Raw genomic sequence first — 19439 nt, 5'->3', positions numbered from 1 at the left:
ATTTTAGCAATCTTTCCTGTCCACAAACTCAGCTGTCAGCTAAATTAGGTAAGTATTACGACAACATGCATGTGTGCGCATGTGCATTGTGTGGTCAGGTCATAACACTTTGAGGAGCTTAACCGTATTATCTGAAAAACTCTCATCTATACTTTTTCTAAAAGAACTAACAAAAGTTTTTCTGGGCGTTTATTAAATATATGTCTAAGGATGATTTTAATTTTACTTCGCATCTTTTTACTCCCACCTTTTTTTAAACAAAAGAAACTAACAATAATAATCAAATTATCGGCCCCAAGGAGGTTATACTGAATCTTTTAAAAATGTATCGTTGTTACACAGGGACAATACCATTCCTCCTCTGCATCTCCTCTCAGGAACTCCAGAAATGGCTTCACAGTTGTGAATGTGGAAAAAAAAATTATGTATCACTTCCACAAGTGGTAACTCTGAGCTGAGGGAAAAGTAGTCCATTTGCAGGCATTGGAAAACCAGGGAATCGCTTCATTGTCAAGACAAGAACCAGCAGCTGCTTTGGATTCCATGTATTTCAAGGACAAATCTTTCAATGACTCCTTTGACACCCAAAGTATGCCAATAATTCAATGTATTAGTTGGATGCAAATTTCATACAATAAGGTATGGAAAGCAAACTGTAATTGGGAGTGCCGGAGTGAATGGGGCTCTGTCCCGGGACAGAGCCCATTGTTGAACCACAGCCTGAACCTCCGACCCTTTACTTTGCAGGGATACAATAGCCTTTGATATGAGGTGGTGGGAAAAAGACTTAGACACTCAGTTCACATTCAGTCGCAATTCATCAGTTTGGCGGGGACTTTTAGCAGCTTTAATGACCACAGCAATTGATGGTTAAATCAATTTGTGCCGGTGACAGCATGGCTGGCCTCTAGACTGTAACAATCCAGGATTGCGCCAGGCAGAAAAGACCCTGTTATTCAGATGTGCGCGGTTCCTACTCGGCTCAGAGGGAGAACAATGGGAGGGACTCTCTCTCTCAGGGCAGGCTGGAAAATGCTCGCATTCTCTTCCACTGCTTGCACAATGTCGAGGCCTCCCTGCAAAGCGGTGCAGTAGATTTTATTCCCGTAAGAATTGTTGCAAGGAAAAAATATACAGTAGAAGACAAGGATTTCTAACGTATAACTATATCCTGAGAGATAGTAACAAACCAGAAAGAATTTAACCTTTGATTCCTTGATCGAACTGGGTGGTCCTGCTTCTGCCTCCGCTAGGCACCCCTCCTCCACCACTCCTCAAAAAAAAAAAAAAAGAAAAGAAAAGAAAAGAAAAAAAAGGAGAAAGAAAAGCAACAGCAGAGATTATGACAGAAGAGGCTTATGTTTAGGAGGAAAGTGAGAAAACACCACCACAGTATTTTGTGTCAAAAAAGAGGGAATATTGCTCCCTCTTCTGTTGATTAGAGGTAATTTTTTTCCAAATAACAATTTAAAAATGCATAGGTTTACAATGAAAAAATGTGTCGGCATAGTGGGACAACCAGGCTGACCTGTTCAATCTACAATAAAAATGCAAAATAAGTCGTTTTTTTTTTTTAACTAAACCTACTTTTAACATTTAGAAAATCCACAGGCAGAGATGGTAATTTTTAAATGAGAAGGATAAAATGTCATTCCACTAGCATCATTTTGTTGTTGTTGTTTTGAGTGTAAGAATCATGAGCTAAACTATAAACAATACTTTAAAACTCTGCAGAAAATGTGCAGCCTAAAACATAGCTGTAACTTTAATCAATGTGATTCCAACATACTATTTACACATCTGAATACTAATGTCTGACTTAAGATGCGTGGATATACTGCATCAGACATGGTAGCAGAGCCAATTAAAAGAAAAGTTTCGTGTTTTTAACCATGTGTTAACACTACAATTTTCTTTTCTTTTTTCTTTTTCTTTTTTTTTTTTTTTTTTTTTTTTTTGGGCAGAACAATCTCTTTTTTTTCTTTAAGTAGAGAAACCTAGTGAATAAAGTATTGAATTCTGGACTGAGCTGGATAAAACTGACTACAAGGGTGGAATCTGTGACCTTGAGTTACCTTTCATGTTCTGTTAAGAATCAGACCAAATGATGAAATTTTATTTTAGAGCTATGGTGGAGAAAAAGGCAGAGAAATCACCTCCAGAGCATGAGTGGGTCCATGGGAAATGGATGGCCCCAACACAAAGCTACGGTGTTGTGGGAAAAATGTAAACAAGGTTTTCCAGCAGATTTGTCTAAACATTGAAAGAATATTGAGTCTGTACAGAGGAGGTCTTGGCACTGAGTCCAGGGCTGTTCTTGGTAACTGGAGAGGAGAGAGAAAAGGAGGAGAGTTTCCATGGCAACGCTGGTGCTGAGCACAAATGGAACAGGCGTGCATCTTCCCAAGGGAGGGCTGGAGGGTGGAAAGTGGAAGTGAGGGGGAAGGGCCGTGCAGCTCCTGTGAAGTCAGTTTATGCTGAATAAGTGTTTTGTGTAAAAGTGTGACATGCTGCACATCACTGTGTGCATTCTGGGAGATCAAGACCCCTTAAATACGCTGCAGCAGTGATCCAAGACTGTTTCACATGGAAGTAGACATTTGTCTCACCATTTCCGTGGTGCGTACAGAAATACATTGACCTCATCTTTCTTCCTATGATGTTATCTCCCTTCAAAATAAAATAATGAGAGGTGGTGTGAGTACAGATTTTTGCAGATCTTTTTCCTTACTCTTGAGAGTCACATGGAAGGAAACCAGTTCCTTCTCTTAGCTTCCAAGGCGGGAAGATGTGATTTCTCATTACTTTGAATGGGAAACTCTGATGGACAACTCTGACATTGTCTCACCTCTCACAAGGCAGCATGTTAATTCAAGAAATAAGATTAAGTAAAACTGAACATTACTTACCGGACTAAACTATCATTATTGGTATTCTCATCTCATTATTAATGCCTTGGTGTGAAGAGTAAATCAAGATGGCAACAAGGAGTGATTAGTGGAGAGCTAAATGGTTCCTGATGCTATAAGTCAGCGTACAACCACCCTTCCATTAGAAGTCAGATTGGAGGACCTATCGGCACAGAGCACCATGCTTGGATAACATGCAGGCTTAGCTGTGTGTGAATAACATTTGTGCCCAGCACTTTCACTAACCAAAATTCTGAACTGTAATATAGTGGGAAAGGTGGCCTCCACCACAGAGCCTACATATAGCAGATGCCCAATGCATACTTGCTGACCACTGAGGGAATCAGATGAACCGTTCTTTGGGGTTTTTTGGGTTTTTTTTTTGTTGTTGTTGTTGTTGTTGTTGTTTTTACAAAGTTGAGAGATAACCCATAAATGCACCCAAAACCAACATTTATTGACTGTCAGCAATACAGTAGTCAGCATGTACATGTTGTCTTATTTAATGTGCACAGATCCTAGACATGATACCATTGTGATCCTCATCTTACAAATGAGAATGGAGAGACCAAAAAAGTTTCATTTATGTTCTCAAATTTATACCTCTGAAGAAACTGGAATTCCTTCTTGTAGCTTATGTGTGATCAGCTTCCTTGTGCCTTACCTTATACCAAAGAGTGCTTTGTCCTCATTGGAAGACTGAAGTGCAAACGATTCACTTACCACACTACCCCTTCTCCTTACACTGCCTCCAAACCTCGAAGGATGCATCTTATTTCCCATTGCTCCTGAATTTTGGAAGCCAGTAAAAGCCAGGAACTTAAATTCAAAGTTGAATTCTCCAAGAGTACAATTAAGCTTTTGACATATATCAAGTGTTAAAAATCTACAAACATTTCCTGGCTATTGTGAGCAGAGCAGCAATGAACATGAATAAGTAAGTTTCTCTTCAGTCAGATATATAGTCCTTGATACAAGCTAGAGTGGTATAGCTGGACAATGTGACAGATGTATTTCTGGCTTTTTGCAGAATCTCCACACCCATTTCAAGAGCAATTGTACCAGTTCACACTCTCACCAAGAGTAAATAAGTGTTCTCTTTCCCCCACATCCATGTCAATATCCACTGTCATTTGGGTTTATGGTTGTTTGATTATTTGCTTTTTGTTAATATTAGCCGTTCTGACTGGGACAAAATTAAATCTTAGCATAGTTTTAATTTGCTTTTCCTGATGGATAATGATGTTGAAAACTTTTTTTAATTCAAACTTACTTATTTTGTTTTGTGTACATAAGTGTTTTGCCTGCCTACATGTCTGTGCACCACATGCATGTCAGTGCCTGAAGAGATCAGAAGAGGGCATCAGACCCCCTGGAACTAGAGTTATGGGGTTGTGAGCCAGCACATTGGTGCAGGGAAGCTAACCCAGATCCTCTGCAAGAGCAATGAGTGCTTTTAAGTTCTGAGACATCTCTCCCACCCCTCAACACTTTTTTAAAGTGTTTCTCAGCCATCTCTATTTCTACTCTTGAGAACTCTGCTTAGGTTGCATGTTGCATTGTTTAGTTGGAGGGTTGGTTTTCTTGGGGTTTGTTGTTGTTGTTGCTGTTCTTTGTATATTCTAGATACTAGCCCCCTGCAAAATAGAAACAGCCTCTCTATGTCCATCAACTGGTAAATGAATAATGAAAATATGGTGCATTTATGCAATGGAATATTATTTAGCAGTTAAGAAAAATAAAATTTACAGGTAAATGGATGGAACTTGAAACAATTATTCTATGTAAGATAAACTATACCCAGAAAGACAATCTGTGTTTCATTTCTAATACCTGCAAATGTTAGAAAACTAGTAAGGAGCCATGGGGGTAGGGGAGGAGGGGCTCACTCAAGGGAGGAGAGATAGAATACAGTGACTAAAGTGGACAGGGAGAGGGGAACAATGGAACAGTAAGGATTAAATGAGGTTGAGATAGGAAAAGTGGATGGGGGAATAGAGAGAGGAATAAATAACAATAAAACCCTTTTGAAAATCCATATGGTAACCTAGTACTGTAAAATACACACACACACACACACACACACACACACACACACACACACACACACACGCAAAAAATATTTTAAATAGACATACCCTATAACAGGAGGACAATAACCCAACTACATACCACAGAGTACCAAATTAAAAACCCGGTATCAGAAATAGATTTTGAGTTGTTAGCCAATAGTGTCTCATAAACCTTCATGCAATTACAGGCTATTACCAGTGCTCTTGGGTACCCTCTAGAACTTTCCAATAAGACACTGCTAATCAGGATAGCGTATACTTAAATCACACAATATGGAAAATAAGATTGGTACTGACCTGGAGAACTAGCTAGCTTTTATAGTATTGGAAAGTGCTATGCACACTACCAGAGGAGAAAAGTAATTATCTTACCCAGGTATCTCACCATGAAAGCTACAATAACATCTGGACTAGCAAGGTATGCTCATTGGTACAGTAATGACATGAATGTTATGGCAGTACCAATCACTTTCTGATTGGATCTAAGGCCTACACTATAAGATGTTACTTATACCTTGTATTGATATTAGGGGCAGGTCATAGGTTGTCTATACAGGTCATAGGTTGTCCCTAGAAGACAACCAACCAATCACTATTATTTTACTAAATGGATATAGTATTAAAATGACTCCTAATGGCTTATTGCTACAGCCAAAGATCAGTGCATTGCTCAACCCTCATCAGAGAAACTTCTCTTGTAGTACATTGCAATTAACACAGAGACCCACAACTGGTCAGTGTAAAGAGAACAAGAGACTGGGGAGCACTCAGCCCCCAACTGAATTTCTATACCATAGCCCTTCCCTGTGGGCCCAGGGATATTCATGAAAGAGAGAGACAGAAGGATTCTAAGAGCTAGAGGTAGTGAATAACTTCAAGAAAACAATGCTTTCCTGACACAACAAAGCAATTGTTCATACGAACTAGTAGCAGTTGTGAAAGCATGCCCAAGGCCGGCACAAGTTCAAGTAACACAAAAATCACAGCATGATGAAGGATAGGGATGGGCATGAAGTCTCACTACTACCTGAAGAGCTATTGAATTTCATAGCTGCTGGGAGAAGCGAAGCCAGTTTTCAATAATGGCGTGAACACTGGTAGGTAGTTGGATCACACCCCAGGAGAAAGACTCAGTCTCAAGAGTACTTGGGCAACACAATTTGGACTCAATTGGTCAGAGAGTGAGTAGTAAGGTGGGAGAGGATCTGAGAGTTGGGGGGTGGTAGCGGATATTATAAATCTCCTTGTATAAAATTTTCAAAAACTAAAAATATTTTTAAAAAACTCTGCACAGATAAAAAACTGTGTGTCCTCTGGACTTTGGTGTAGCTCGCATTTCCAGTGTCTTCTCTAAGTACCACCTCTGAATCTTTGACTTAGTGTGAGCCAAGACTAAGTCCCCTTTACCCAGATGCACTTCATCTCTTCTCTTCATCTCCATCCACTTGTATTTTTTAAAAACTCAACTCCCACAAGTCCAATAGATCAGCCATTCAATTGTCCACATGTTTTGCTATGAACTCAATATTCTCATTGAATAATTTCTCCACCATACCCTCAAGATCTTCCCCTTCCTCTGAAGGAAGACCTATTTATCTTCCTGTAGATCAAGAATAATAACACATTCAAATTTCCAACAACATGTTCAGAGCATTATATTTTCTCTTTTCTTTACATGCTAGGATGATCATTAATTACAAGCAAACAGTAGTATGGCAGGCATTGTCTGGGGCATTATTTCAAAACTGCTTACATCAACTCCATGGAGTTGTATATACCAGACTTTAAGAAAGTAACTTTCAAACAGGTTAAATAACTGATCTGATTTTTTTAAGTGAAGTAGGAAATTGAACTTTCACATCAGTTTTTCTTCATAGTTCATGTGTTTTTTTAATCCAGCTAAAATAAATCATTTTTACCTACATTTCTGGTTTCTATCAACTTCCACATAACATCCCACATTCACTGACAACTCTTGAATTTAATTACTCCTCTCCATTGCCAATATCTTAGGGAATGTGACTGCCCACCTAAGTCTACATTCTCACTACACCACTAACCTCTGTTATGATAATTATTCCCTATAGGATCAAGCATCCATAAGCAGAGACAGAGAGAGATAGAAATAGAGAGATACAGAGGTAGATGATGATGATGACAATGATTGATAGATAGATAGATAGATAGATAGATAGATAGATAGATAGATAGATAGATGATAAATAGACAGATGATGGCAGATAGCAGATAGATAAATAGATGATGGATAGTAGATAGATAGACAGATGATAGATGATAGATAGATAGATAGATAGATAGATAGATAGATAGATAGATAGACAGATAGATAGATAGAATATTTAATTTGGCAAATGTTACATGAAGAAATAAAACATGGTAATGATTTGAGAGTGGTAAAGGTTAGAGTAGCAATGAGGACCGATGAAGAAGTGAGAGGTAAGGTTTGAGGGAAGAAGAGGGTACACACAGTACTGAGAGGAGAGCCTTCAAAAAAGATGCAATTTGGGACTGAGAAGATGTTCTGTTGGAAATGAACTTAGTGTGAAGGCATGAGAACCTGGGCTTACATCCATAGGACACTTATCAAGAGCTGAGTATGGAGGCATTTGTCTATAACCCCAGTGCTGGGAGGATAAAGAAAAGAGTATCTCTGGGCTTTGCTGCCCAGCCAGTGGAGCCCAATTTGTGAGGTCCCAGTTCAGTGAGGATCCCTGCCTCAAAAAATAAGATGGAAAAGCAGTTGTGAAAGATATTTGGTACTGACCTTTGATTTCCACACAAAAGCATAAGCCCTGAGGGCTGAAGAAGAAGTGGAATAGATTTGATTACAGTTTTGAACACTGTCACATGACTGAAGGGATCAGTGAACAGCAATGCTAAAACAGTTAATACACTGTATTTAACATTCAGGTTAAGAATTGTCTTGTCAATATACTGTTTTAGAATCAATCCATTTTGTTTATAGTTATTATCCTATATACCAAAAATTCAGAAAAATGGATCAATGGCTTCCATAGTATTTATTAAAACATAAATGCAGCAAAAAATAGTCAATAAATTACTAAAACTAAGACGCATGGATGATTAAGTAAACCCAGGATACCATATGATATGATCCTCTGTGTGGGACTGCTAAACCTGTAGATGAAATTACAGACGTAACTCGAGTAGGAGAAAATGAAAATTGGTTCCAAAATAACAAGTATCTGAGAATTGAAAATTATTGAACCTGTGGCCAATTGTTCTCAGTGCATTTTCTGTTGAAAGTATTAGCAAATCACAGGTCAGAGCCATAAAAGCTTTCACAGAGTTTTCAAAATGCACAGGCTCCTCTCTGGTAAACCAATTAAATTTTTTCCAGAATGAAAGCCTAATGATAAATTCCCAGGAAAAATTGACAATTTCCCTGTGGAGAAGAAACTGAAAGAACTGAAGCAACACTAAGTCATATTCCCTGTTCACTTTTCAGCCAACCTGTGCAGATCTTGTCTGCTGAACCTGGGATCTGAGGACCTGAAACAATGGGAGGGACTACAGTCTAATGCTGTAGACAACCTTACTTCAGTTTCAGTGGACTTTTATACATAGATGTAACAAAGAAAGCAATGATCCAAGGAATGTGGTTTGAGTTAAGAAAAACATGATCAGAAAAACTTACCAATAAGCACATACTAAATATTAACAGAGCAGCCCTTTCCCAGAGCTTTCTCAAGACAGACTAATTTAAACACAATTGCCTGGCATATACTATAGATTCTATCTGGGAAAGCATGAAAACAAGGCAGAGGCCATATCCAGACTCAGGACACACTGACCAGATTGGCTTCTATAGCTATATTCTGACATCCAGCAAGAACAAATACATTTTATAAATTGAATGCACATGTTTAGCATAGAAGGCATTAACTCATATCCAAGAACAACCCAGGGAACAAAATATACCTGAGGTGAAAGGTCTTTTTTCCCTGGAACCTCTCTCACAGTTCCCTAAGGCATTCATTGTTCACCATGGGTCATTCTTTTGACCATATTCCGACAATTCCTCTTCACCCAAATAAGTGTACAACAGGCTACTGTTGAATGGTTTATGAGACAATTGACAAAGGTAACATAAAGGGGAGTTTTGTGGTTTTTGTTTGTTTGTTTGTTTTGTGCGTGTGTGTGTGTGTTAGAAAGAGAGTAAATGTGTAGGACTTAAAAATACACTAGTGCATTCTATATCACATTGGTAACATGTAAATTATAAAGACAGACTTCCTCCCCTGGGCTCCATACTAGGGCCCACAGCCCCAGCAGCCTTAAGAAGGCCAGGCTGGTCATCACCCATCACCCACAAAACTCCTTTAAGCCTGCCCAATAGCCCCAGACTATATGCAGGCTCTCTGCTCCCACCCCAAGCACTTTCCATGTCCTGGTCTACAACTTCCCACTTTAGCTGAGGCCAGGCTGGATCTAGGGACCCTAGACTGTATCCCCACCCCTGGGCTCCATATCCTGGCTTATTACTTTAGAAGAGGTCTTCTGCTATACCAGAGGCCAGGCAGGATCTAGGAACTGTCCACCACCCATAAAACCCCTTTAAGCCTGCCCAACAACCCAAGACTGCACACATACACACACACATCCTCCCATTCCCACTCCACTTTTCATGTCTTTATCTCTTCAGAAGACTTCCACTTTACCAGAGGCCAGGCTAAATATAGGGACCCCAGGAACCCCAGAGAGGACAGTGCCCACTGTCCACTAAACCCCTTTAAGCAGGTCCAACCACCTCATACTGCACTCTCACCCCTGGGCTCCATATCCTGGCCTACTACTTTGGAAGAAGAGTTTGGCTTTACCAAAGGCCAGGCAGGGTCTAGGATCCTCAGGCCAGAAGACCAGAGAGGAAAGAGAAACCAAGGAACAAAACACCCATCCAACAAAGACAAACACAGGCATCAACACCTAGAGCTATACTCATCTCAAATTCAGATGACTAAACACCAGTGTAAGAACACAACAAATAACAAAAAGGGCAATATGGCATCACCAGAGCCCAGCTATCCTATAACAGCAAGACCTGAACAATCCAACACAGCTGAAGCATAAGAAAATAACCTCAAAATGACTTTATGAAGATGATAGGGGCTCTTAAACAGGTATGAAAAAAAATCCCTTAAAGAAATTGAGGAAAAGACAAACAAAAAAATTGGAAGAAATCAATAAATTCCTAAAAGAAAGCCAGGAAACAAGCACATGAGGGAAATGGTTCAGGACCTGAAAATGGATATAGAAGCAATAAAGAAAACACACATGGAGGAAATCCTGAAAAAAAAAATCTGGGCAAAGGAACAGAAACTGCAAGCATCACCAACAGAGTTTAAAAGATGGGAGAGAAAATCTTGGGCATTGAAGCCATGATAGAGGAAACAGATTTATCAGTCAAAGAAAATGTTAAATCTAAAAATTTCTAACACAAAACAGGAAATATGGGACACTATGAAAAGACTAAACATAAGAACAACAGAAATAGAAGAAGAAACCCATCTCAAAAACACAGGGAATATATTTAACAAAATCATAGAAGAAAATTTTCTCAACCTAAAGAAGGACATGTCTATAAAGGTACAAGAAGCTTATAGAACACCAAATAGAATGGATCAGGAAAAAAAATCTACTCACCACATAATAATTAAAACACCGAACATGCAGATCAAAGAAAGAATATTAAAAGTGGCAAGGGAAAGAGGCAAAGTAGCATATACAGGCATACCTATTAGGATCACACCCAACTTCTCGGTGAAGACCCTACAACCCAGAAGGGCCTGGACAGATAGATGTCTTACAGACTCTAATAGACCACAGATGCCAGCCCAGACTACTATACCCAGCAAAACTGTCAATCACCATAGATGGAGAAAACAAGATATTTCATGACAAAGTCAAATGTAAACAATAGCTATACACAAACCCAGCCCCACAGAAGGTACTAAAAGGAAAACTCTAACTTCCAGAAGTTCACTACACCCACAAAAACACAGGCAACATATAATCTCACATAAACAAAACCCAAAGAAGGGGAAACACACAAATATACACAGATACACACACATTATCAATAACAATAACAAAATAACAGGAATTAATCTTTGGTCATTAATATCCCTCAAAATAAATCCCTCATCAATAAAAAGAAAACACAGGCTAATGGAATGGATATGAAAACAGATTCCATCATTCTGCTGCATACAAGAAATACACCTCAACATCAAAGATAAACATTACTGCAGAGTAAAGGATGGGAAATAGATTTTCCAATCAAATGGACCTAAGAGGCAAGCTGGTATAGCTACCCTATTATCTAACAAAATAGACTTCCAACCAAAATTAATCAAAAGGGATGGAGAAGGGCATTACATATCCATCAAATGGAAAATGATGTCTCAAATGACAAAAATGATGTCTCAATTCTGAACATCTATGCCCCAAATGTAAGGACACCCACATTTACAAAAGAAACATCACTAAAGCTTAAATCACACATATAACCCCACACAATAATAGTGGGAGACTTTAACATCACACTCTCACCAGTGGACAGGTGATGGAGACAGAAACTAAACATAGAAATAATGGAGCTAACAGACATTATGACTCAAATAGGCCTAACAGATATCTACAGAACATTTCACCCAAACACAAAAGAATGTACCTTCTTCTCAGCGCCACATGTAACCTTCTCCAAAACTGACTATATACTTAGTCACAAAGCACATCTCAACGAATACAAAAAGATTAAAATAACCCCTGTATTTTATCAGACCACCATGGATTAAATCTAGATTTCAACAGAAAGTCTACAAACTCATGGAAACTGAACAACTCTCTGCTGAGTTACCACTGGACCAAGGAAGAAATAAAAAAAGAAGCTAAAGACTTCCCAGAATTCAATTAAAATGAATGTACAACATACCCAAACTTATGAGACACAATGAAATCAATGCAAAGAGGAAAGTTCATAGCACTAAGTGCCTTCATGAAGGATTCAGAGAGATTTCATACTAGCAACTTAACAGCACACTTGAAAGCTCTAGAACAAAAAGAAGCAGACACACCTAAGAGGAGCAGATGACAGTAAATAATCAAACTGAGGGCTGAAATCAATAAAATAGAAACAAAAAGAACAATACAAAGAACCAATGAAACAAAGAGTTGGTTCTTTGAGAAAAACAACAAAATGGATAAACCCTTATCCAAAGTAATTAAAAGGCAGAGAGAGCCGGGCGGTGGTGGCGCACGCCTTTAATCCCAGACTCGGGAGGCAGAGGCAGGTCGATCTCTGTGAGTTCGAGGCCAGCCTGGTCTCCAAAGCGAGTTCCAGGAAAGGCACAAAGCTACACAGAGAAACCCTGTCTCGAAAAACCAAAATAAATAAATAAATAAATAAATAAATAAATAAAAGGCAGAGAGAGAATAGATACCATTTACTGAAGTTAAATCAAGATTAGATAAACAGTTTAAATAGACCTATAACCCATAGGAAATAGAAGTAGTCATTAAAAGTCTCCCAACAACAACAACAAAAAGCCCAGGGCCAGATGATTTTAACACAGAATTCTAAAAGAAGAGTTAATACTGATGCTTCTCAAATTATTGCACAAAATAGAAACAGAAGGAACATTGCCAAGATAATTAAGGAAATCAAGAGGACACAAATTAGAAAGGAAGACGTCCAAGTAACATTATTCCAGGGAACTCCTACAGCTGATAAACACCTTTAGTCAAGTGGCTGGATACAAGATTTTAACTCCAAAAAAAAATCAGTTTTTTGGTTTTTTTAGCTAGCCCTCCTATAAATATATAGCCCTCCTATGTATAAACAATAAACAGGCTGAAAAAGAAATCAAAGAATCAACACCCTTTACAATAGCCTCAAATAAGATAAAATATCTTAGTGTAACTCTAACCAAGCAAGTGAAAGACCCATTTGACAAGAACTTAAGTCTTTGAAGAAAGAAATTGAAGGAAATATCAGAAGATGGAAAGATCTCCCATGCTCATGAATCAGTAACATTAACATAGTAAAAATGGCCATCTTACCAAAAGCAATCTACAGATTCAATGCAATCCCCATTAAAATTCCAACACAATTCTTTACAGACCTTGAAAGAACAATACTCAACTTCATATGGAAAAACAAAAAATCCAGTATAGCTAAAAACAATCCTGTACAATAAAAGAACTTCAAGAGGTATCACCATCCCTGATTTCAAACTCTACTACAAAGCTATAGTAATAAAAACTGCATGGTATTGGCATAAAAACAAACAGGTGGATCAATGAAATTGAATCAAAGACCCTTATAAATCTGACATGCCTATGGACATCTGATTTTTGACAAAGAAGCCAAAATTATTCAATGGAAAAAGGAAAGCATCTTCAACAACTGGTGTTGGTCTAACTGGATGTCTTCATGTAGAATAAATCCATATCTATCACCCTGCACAAAGCTCAAATCAAGTGGATCAAAGATCTCAACATAAATCCAGATACACTGAAGCTGAGAGAAGAGAAAGTGAGGAATACCCTTGAACATACTGGCACAGGAGACAACTTCCTGGACAGAACACCAATAATATAGGTGCTAAGATGGACAATTAATAAATGGGACACATGAAACTGAAAAGTTTCTGTAAAGCAAAGAACACCATCAAAAGGACAAAATAGCAGTCATAAGAAAAAAAATCTTCAGCAATGCCACATCTGACAAAGGGCTGATTTCCAAAATATGTAAGGAACTCAAGAAACTAGACATCAACAAACCCAATAATCCAGTTTAAAAATGGGGTACAGATCTAAACTGAGAATTCTCAACAGAAGACTCTCAAGTGGCTGAGAAACACTTAAGGAAATGTTCAACATCCTTAGCCATCAGGAAAATACAAATCAAAATGACTCTGAGATTCTATCTTACACCTGTCAGAATGACTAAGTTCAAGAACACAAGTGACAGCTCATACTGGAGAGGATGTGGAGCAAGGGGAACACTCCTCCATTGCTGATGGGAGTGAGTGTGTTTACAGTTACTTTGGAAGTCAGTGTGGCAGTTTCACAGAAAACTAGGAATCAATCTACCAGAAGACACAGCTATAACCACTCTTAGGCATATATCCAAAGGATGATCAATCATACCACAAGGACACTTGCTCAGCTATGTTCATAGCAGCTTTATTTGTAATAGACAGAACCTGGAAACAACATAGATGTCCCTCAACCAATGAATGCATAAAGAAAATGTGGTACATTTACACACTGGAGTATTACTTAACTGTTAAAAACAAGGTCACCAGGAAATTTGAAGGCAAATAGATGGAACTAGAAAAAAAAAAAAAAAACATTCCTGAGTGAGATAACCCAGACACAGAAAGACAAATAGGGTATGTACTCACTCATACGTGGATATTAGCTGTAAAATAAAGGATAAGTATGCTACAACCCACAGACCCAGAGAGACTAGGTAACAGGGACAGTTCATGGAGAGATGCCTGGATCTCTCTGGGAAAAGGAAATAGAAGGTATTTTGTGAGTGGACTGAGGGTGAGTGGGGATGGGAACATGAGCAATAAGGGTTTGAGGGGTTGGAGGGTGAGAGTATTGAAAGAGACTAATGAAAAGGAGGGGGGTTATTTCAGGGTGAAGTAAAAACCTAGTACAAAAGAATCTCCCAGGAATCTACAAGAATGACCCTAGCTAAGACTCCTAACAATGTTGGATACATATCGTAAACTGGCCATCTCCTGTGACTGTATTGGTGCCTAGTCCAATTGTCATCAGAGAAGCTTCATTCAGTAACTGATTTAAAAAAAAAAAATGCAGATCCACAGCCAAACAGTAGGCAGAGTTTGGGGAATCCTTAAGAAGAGGGTGAGAAAGGATTGTAGGAGCCAGAGGTTTCAAGAACACCACAAAAAAACCCACAGCATCAACTAACCTGAACTCATAGGGGCTCACAGAGACTGAACTGACAACCAAGGAGCCTGCATGAGACTGAACTAGGCCCTCTGCATATAGGTTACAGTTGTGTATCTTGGTCATCTTGCAGGACTCCTACCAGTGGGATCAGGGGCTGTCTCTGACTCTTTTATTGGCTTTTGGGACCCTGTTCCTCATACTGGGTCGTCTTGCCCAGCCTTAATATGCAGGGAAGTGCTTAGTCTGACTGCAACTGGATATGCCATGTTTTGTTGATCTCCATGGAGGGCCTGCCCTTTCCTAAACAGAAACAGAGGAGGAGTGGATTGTGAGGTGGGAACAGAGCAGGTGGGGGAAGTGACTGGGAGGAGAGGAGGGAAAAGAAACTGTGGCTAGGAGGTAAAATAAATAATCAAGTTATTTATTTATTTGTTTGTTTGTTTTAAAAAACTATAAGGACAATTGCCATTGTATTTGTGTGCTGCTATAATTTGGCTTTATGGTTCTACAAGTGTCAATCACAAATACAGCACAAGTTCCATTCCTCTGTGTGTGGGATACATATGAGTCAGAAGTACTAGGTGCTTGTTTGTTCTGTTTTCCTCTGAAATTTTCCACTGAAGATATGACTGGAGGACACAATGACTGCTTTGCAAGCTGGATACTGACTGGCAAAGTTCACTTGGATCGATAATGACGAATTCACACATGTGTACAGCAACAGAATGTGCTGCTGCTACAGATAAAACTCATTGCAGCTGCACATCGATGAATCGATACACTTTTTTGTTCACCAAGACTACTGATAATGAGCACCATAGCTCCTGATTTTTATAGTGTACAGAAGGAAACATAAAAGTTTGTGAACATAATTGGGACCACTGAGTATATTTTTTTTTAATACTCAGAGGAGATATAACTGTGTTTTGAGAAAAAAGTATTTCTACTTTTGAAACAAGAAATAAGATACTAAACAACTCTTAAAGACATTGATATTGCTTATTTCTATTATAAGTGGCACCCTCTATATTCTATCTTGAATAACCTATATTTATCACATAAACATAAAAAGTCACATTTGGGGCCTAGAGAGATTGCTCGGTGGGTAAGAGTGCTTGCCATGAAAGCAGGAGGTTCAGATCCCATAATCCCCATTGCACATCTGTAATCCCCAGGGTCCTTAGAGATGGAAGGGGGAGCTACAAGAATTCCCAAAAGTCCCTGGGCCAGCCCTGGTGAATGCAGTGGCCAATGAGAGATGGTGTCTCAAACTAAGTGAGAGGTAAAGACCAACACCTGAGGCTGGCCTCTGCCTTCACACATGCTTCATAAATGTACACACACAGACAAATAGACAGACAGAGAGACCACATGTCTGACAGAAACTGTTTGGGAGAAGATCGTGAGGTGTCTTACCAAGTACAGGTCAGTTGCTAAATGCTTCACACTTCACCAACACTTGATGACCTTTTTCCTGTCATGGGAGAAGTTGATGCCATATTTCCAAGGTCTTTTTTTGCTGTTATAGTCAGATAAGAGAGCATAAGATAAAACTGACCATCAATAAGAAAAGAATTTACTGTGTTAGTCATTTTACAAGTGTTTTTCAATAGCCTTTAATATATGTTGATAATGTTATTCAGTAGATCTTTGGAGCTTTCTCAGCTTGGAAAACCCAAACTTTAAATTCACCAAATATCACCTTTGCCTTACTCCCTCCTTCCTATATCTTGGCAACCACCATTCTACTTTCTGATGAGTGAAATTATATAGTATTCAGCTTTTACAAATATCTTATTTTCCTTATTTTGATGTACCAGAAGGATCACCTATGTTGTAGCATAGAACAGTATCTCTATTTAAGGCAGAATATTTCATCACACAGATATATCTCTTTCTTTATCCACTCAGCTATCAGCAAGCTATTTATAACTGTTGGCTACATTTTTTTTTCTTTTTTGTTTTTTCTAGACAGGGTTTCTCTGTACAGCTTTGCGCCTTTCCTGGAACTCACTCTGTAGCCCAGGCTGGCCTCGAACTCATAAAGATCCACCTGCCTCTGCCTCCTGAGTACTGGAATTAAAGGCATGAACTACCACTGCCTGGCTAATTGTGAACATAAGTACACAAATCTCTCTGAGATTTTCTTTTTTTTTTTTTTTTGCCATTCTTTTGAGGACAGACCTAATAGTGAGACTGTTGGATCATATGATGATTCTATATTTAACTTTCTGAGCAAAAACCAGGCTTTTCCCTCATATCCACATGGTTTACCCTCCCAGGACCAATTCTGACTTCACCACATCATCATCAACACTTGCTATTTTCTGTTTAGTTTGTGACATCCCTCTTGAGCAGCATGAGATGACATTGCAATTTTGGTTTTCTTTTCTCTCACGTTCAGTGTCATTAGGAACTTTCTAGATGTATTCTAGCAGCTTGTGTCTTTCCTTCTGTAAGATGTCTATTCAAGTCACTTGTTCACTTCTTGCTTTGAATATTTTTGTTGTTGTTTAGCTGTAGAAGTTCTTAATGTGTGTCAGATATTGATCCATTGTATATGCATATTTTATAGATGGTTTTTGCCACCCCACAGGCTGACCTTTACTCTCTTGGGTGTTTCCTATCATGTGTAGGAGCTGTTAACTTGACACAATCTTATCTGTCAATTTTTGCTTTAGTTACCTATAATTTTATGTCATTACTGAGAAACAATTTCCAAACATAACAAATGCTGTGAAGTTTTCCCCTTATGTTTTTTTTCTATAAGTTTCGAAGATTAAAGTGTTATGCTATTAACATTGAGTTAATTTTTGTCTGTAGAATAATGTTAGGATATCACATCATTCTTCTCCTTGTACACTATCTACTTTACCAATACCTTTACTGAAGAGACTGCCATTCCCCTGCTGTTTTAACTTGACACTCATGTCGAAAATAATTTGAACACTAGTGCTGTGGGATGTTCTGTATGCTGTGAATGTGTTCCTCTGATTGGTTAATAAATAAAGTGCTGATTGGCCAGTAGCCAGGCAGGAAGTATAGGTGGGACAAGGAGAAAGGAGAATTCTGGGAAGTGGAAGTCTGAGTCAGGAGATGCTGCCAGGCGCCGCCATGAAAAGCGAGATGTAAAGTACCAGTAAGCCACGAGCCACGTGGCAACTTATAGATTAATAGAAATGGGTTAATTTAAGATATAAGAACTAGATAGCAGGAAGCCTGAGCCACACAGCCATACAGTTTATAAATAATATAAGCATCTGTGTGTTTATTTGGTTTCGAGCAGCTGCAGGATTGGTGAGTGAGAGAGATTTGTCCTGACCGTGGGCCAGGCAGGACCAGGAGATAAACCCAGCAACACATTAGAGTTTTATTTTTTTAGCTATCCATACAACTTAAAAACATAAATGCAACAAACAATGCATGCTAAACCTATGTACACTTATCTCTCGGCTTCCGCTTCAAATGGGAAGGATTTGTCAATAGCACTGGGAATAGCTTGAGCGGAAAAAACAACCCAAGTTTCTGAATGCCTACCCAGTCTCAGTCTGAACATTCAGCATAATAGTAGTTATTTTTATATTGCCAACATCTGAGGGTGAATCTAGAATTAATATAATATAAAGACCAAGACAAGGAAATTGTTCACTTTCCTATCTATATACTAGTTTATGACTCTGTCTTCAAATTTTCATGAAAAACACAAAAATTATTCAACAATGATCATAATTATGAGTGTGTTAAAACGGTATGTCTTATTTTTATATTGTCATAATTTTTCTAATATTTCAAAATATCATTCTAATGTCCTATACATCCATTAAACGATTTGTTTAAAGATAGTACTTTGAAAGGCTGTCTTGAATCTATAAACTCACTTCAGAACTAAATCGCTCAAATAGGGACATTTTATGCATACAGTTCAAGCCACACGTATAATTTCCACTAACCTTCTCACTACCACATTAACTAGTTTCAGTCTGGAATAAATGTTTAACACATTGTTCTGTTTCATAGTCTATCTTTTGTTTTAAACCCTGATGTATATTTCCACTTGTATCACACCTTAGTTTGTAGCAGCAGAAATGTGATTAGTGACTTCTGTATTGAACAGCAACATCCTATATCATTACTTTTCCCATTTCTGTGGCAAATTTTTTGAGAAGAAGAAACTTAAAAAAGCAAAAGTTTCTTCTGTCTCACGATTCTAGGGGTGCACATTTCATTGTAGCAGGAAAGGCATGGAGGCAGGATCAGGAAGCCTGCTGACATGTCATATCTCTAGTCAGATAACAGAGAGGGGACCAGAAGGGAGCTGGACTAGGAAACCTCCTAACCCATCTCCAGTGACCCACTTCTAGTAAGCCTCCACCTCCTAAAGTTCCTACAACCTCCTCAAGACAGCCATGGGCTGGGGACCAGGTATTCAATCACACGAGCTTACAGGGGGCATTTCCCACCCAGACTCACTCTTTCATTTCTT

General features: G+C 38.6%; 1 long non-coding RNA gene across 1 annotated transcript; it reads right to left on the bottom strand.

Moving 5' to 3' along the window:
- Positions 1-824: 824 nt before the first annotated feature.
- On the bottom strand, positions 825-16474 carry LOC131918488 (uncharacterized). Its single transcript, XR_009380995.1, has 2 exons — positions 16373-16474; positions 825-1076 (listed from the first exon to the last, which is right to left on the bottom strand). It is a non-coding gene; the product is annotated as an uncharacterized LOC131918488 (long non-coding RNA).
- Between the last annotated feature and the right edge of the window lie 2965 nt (positions 16475-19439).

The sequence above is a fragment of the Peromyscus eremicus genome, chromosome 8b, assembly GCF_949786415.1.
Source record: "Peromyscus eremicus chromosome 8b, PerEre_H2_v1, whole genome shotgun sequence".
Lineage (NCBI taxonomy): Eukaryota > Metazoa > Chordata > Mammalia > Rodentia > Cricetidae > Peromyscus > Peromyscus eremicus.
Note: the sequence above shows the minus strand (reverse complement) of the source record. Positions and strands in the feature narration are given on the sequence as shown.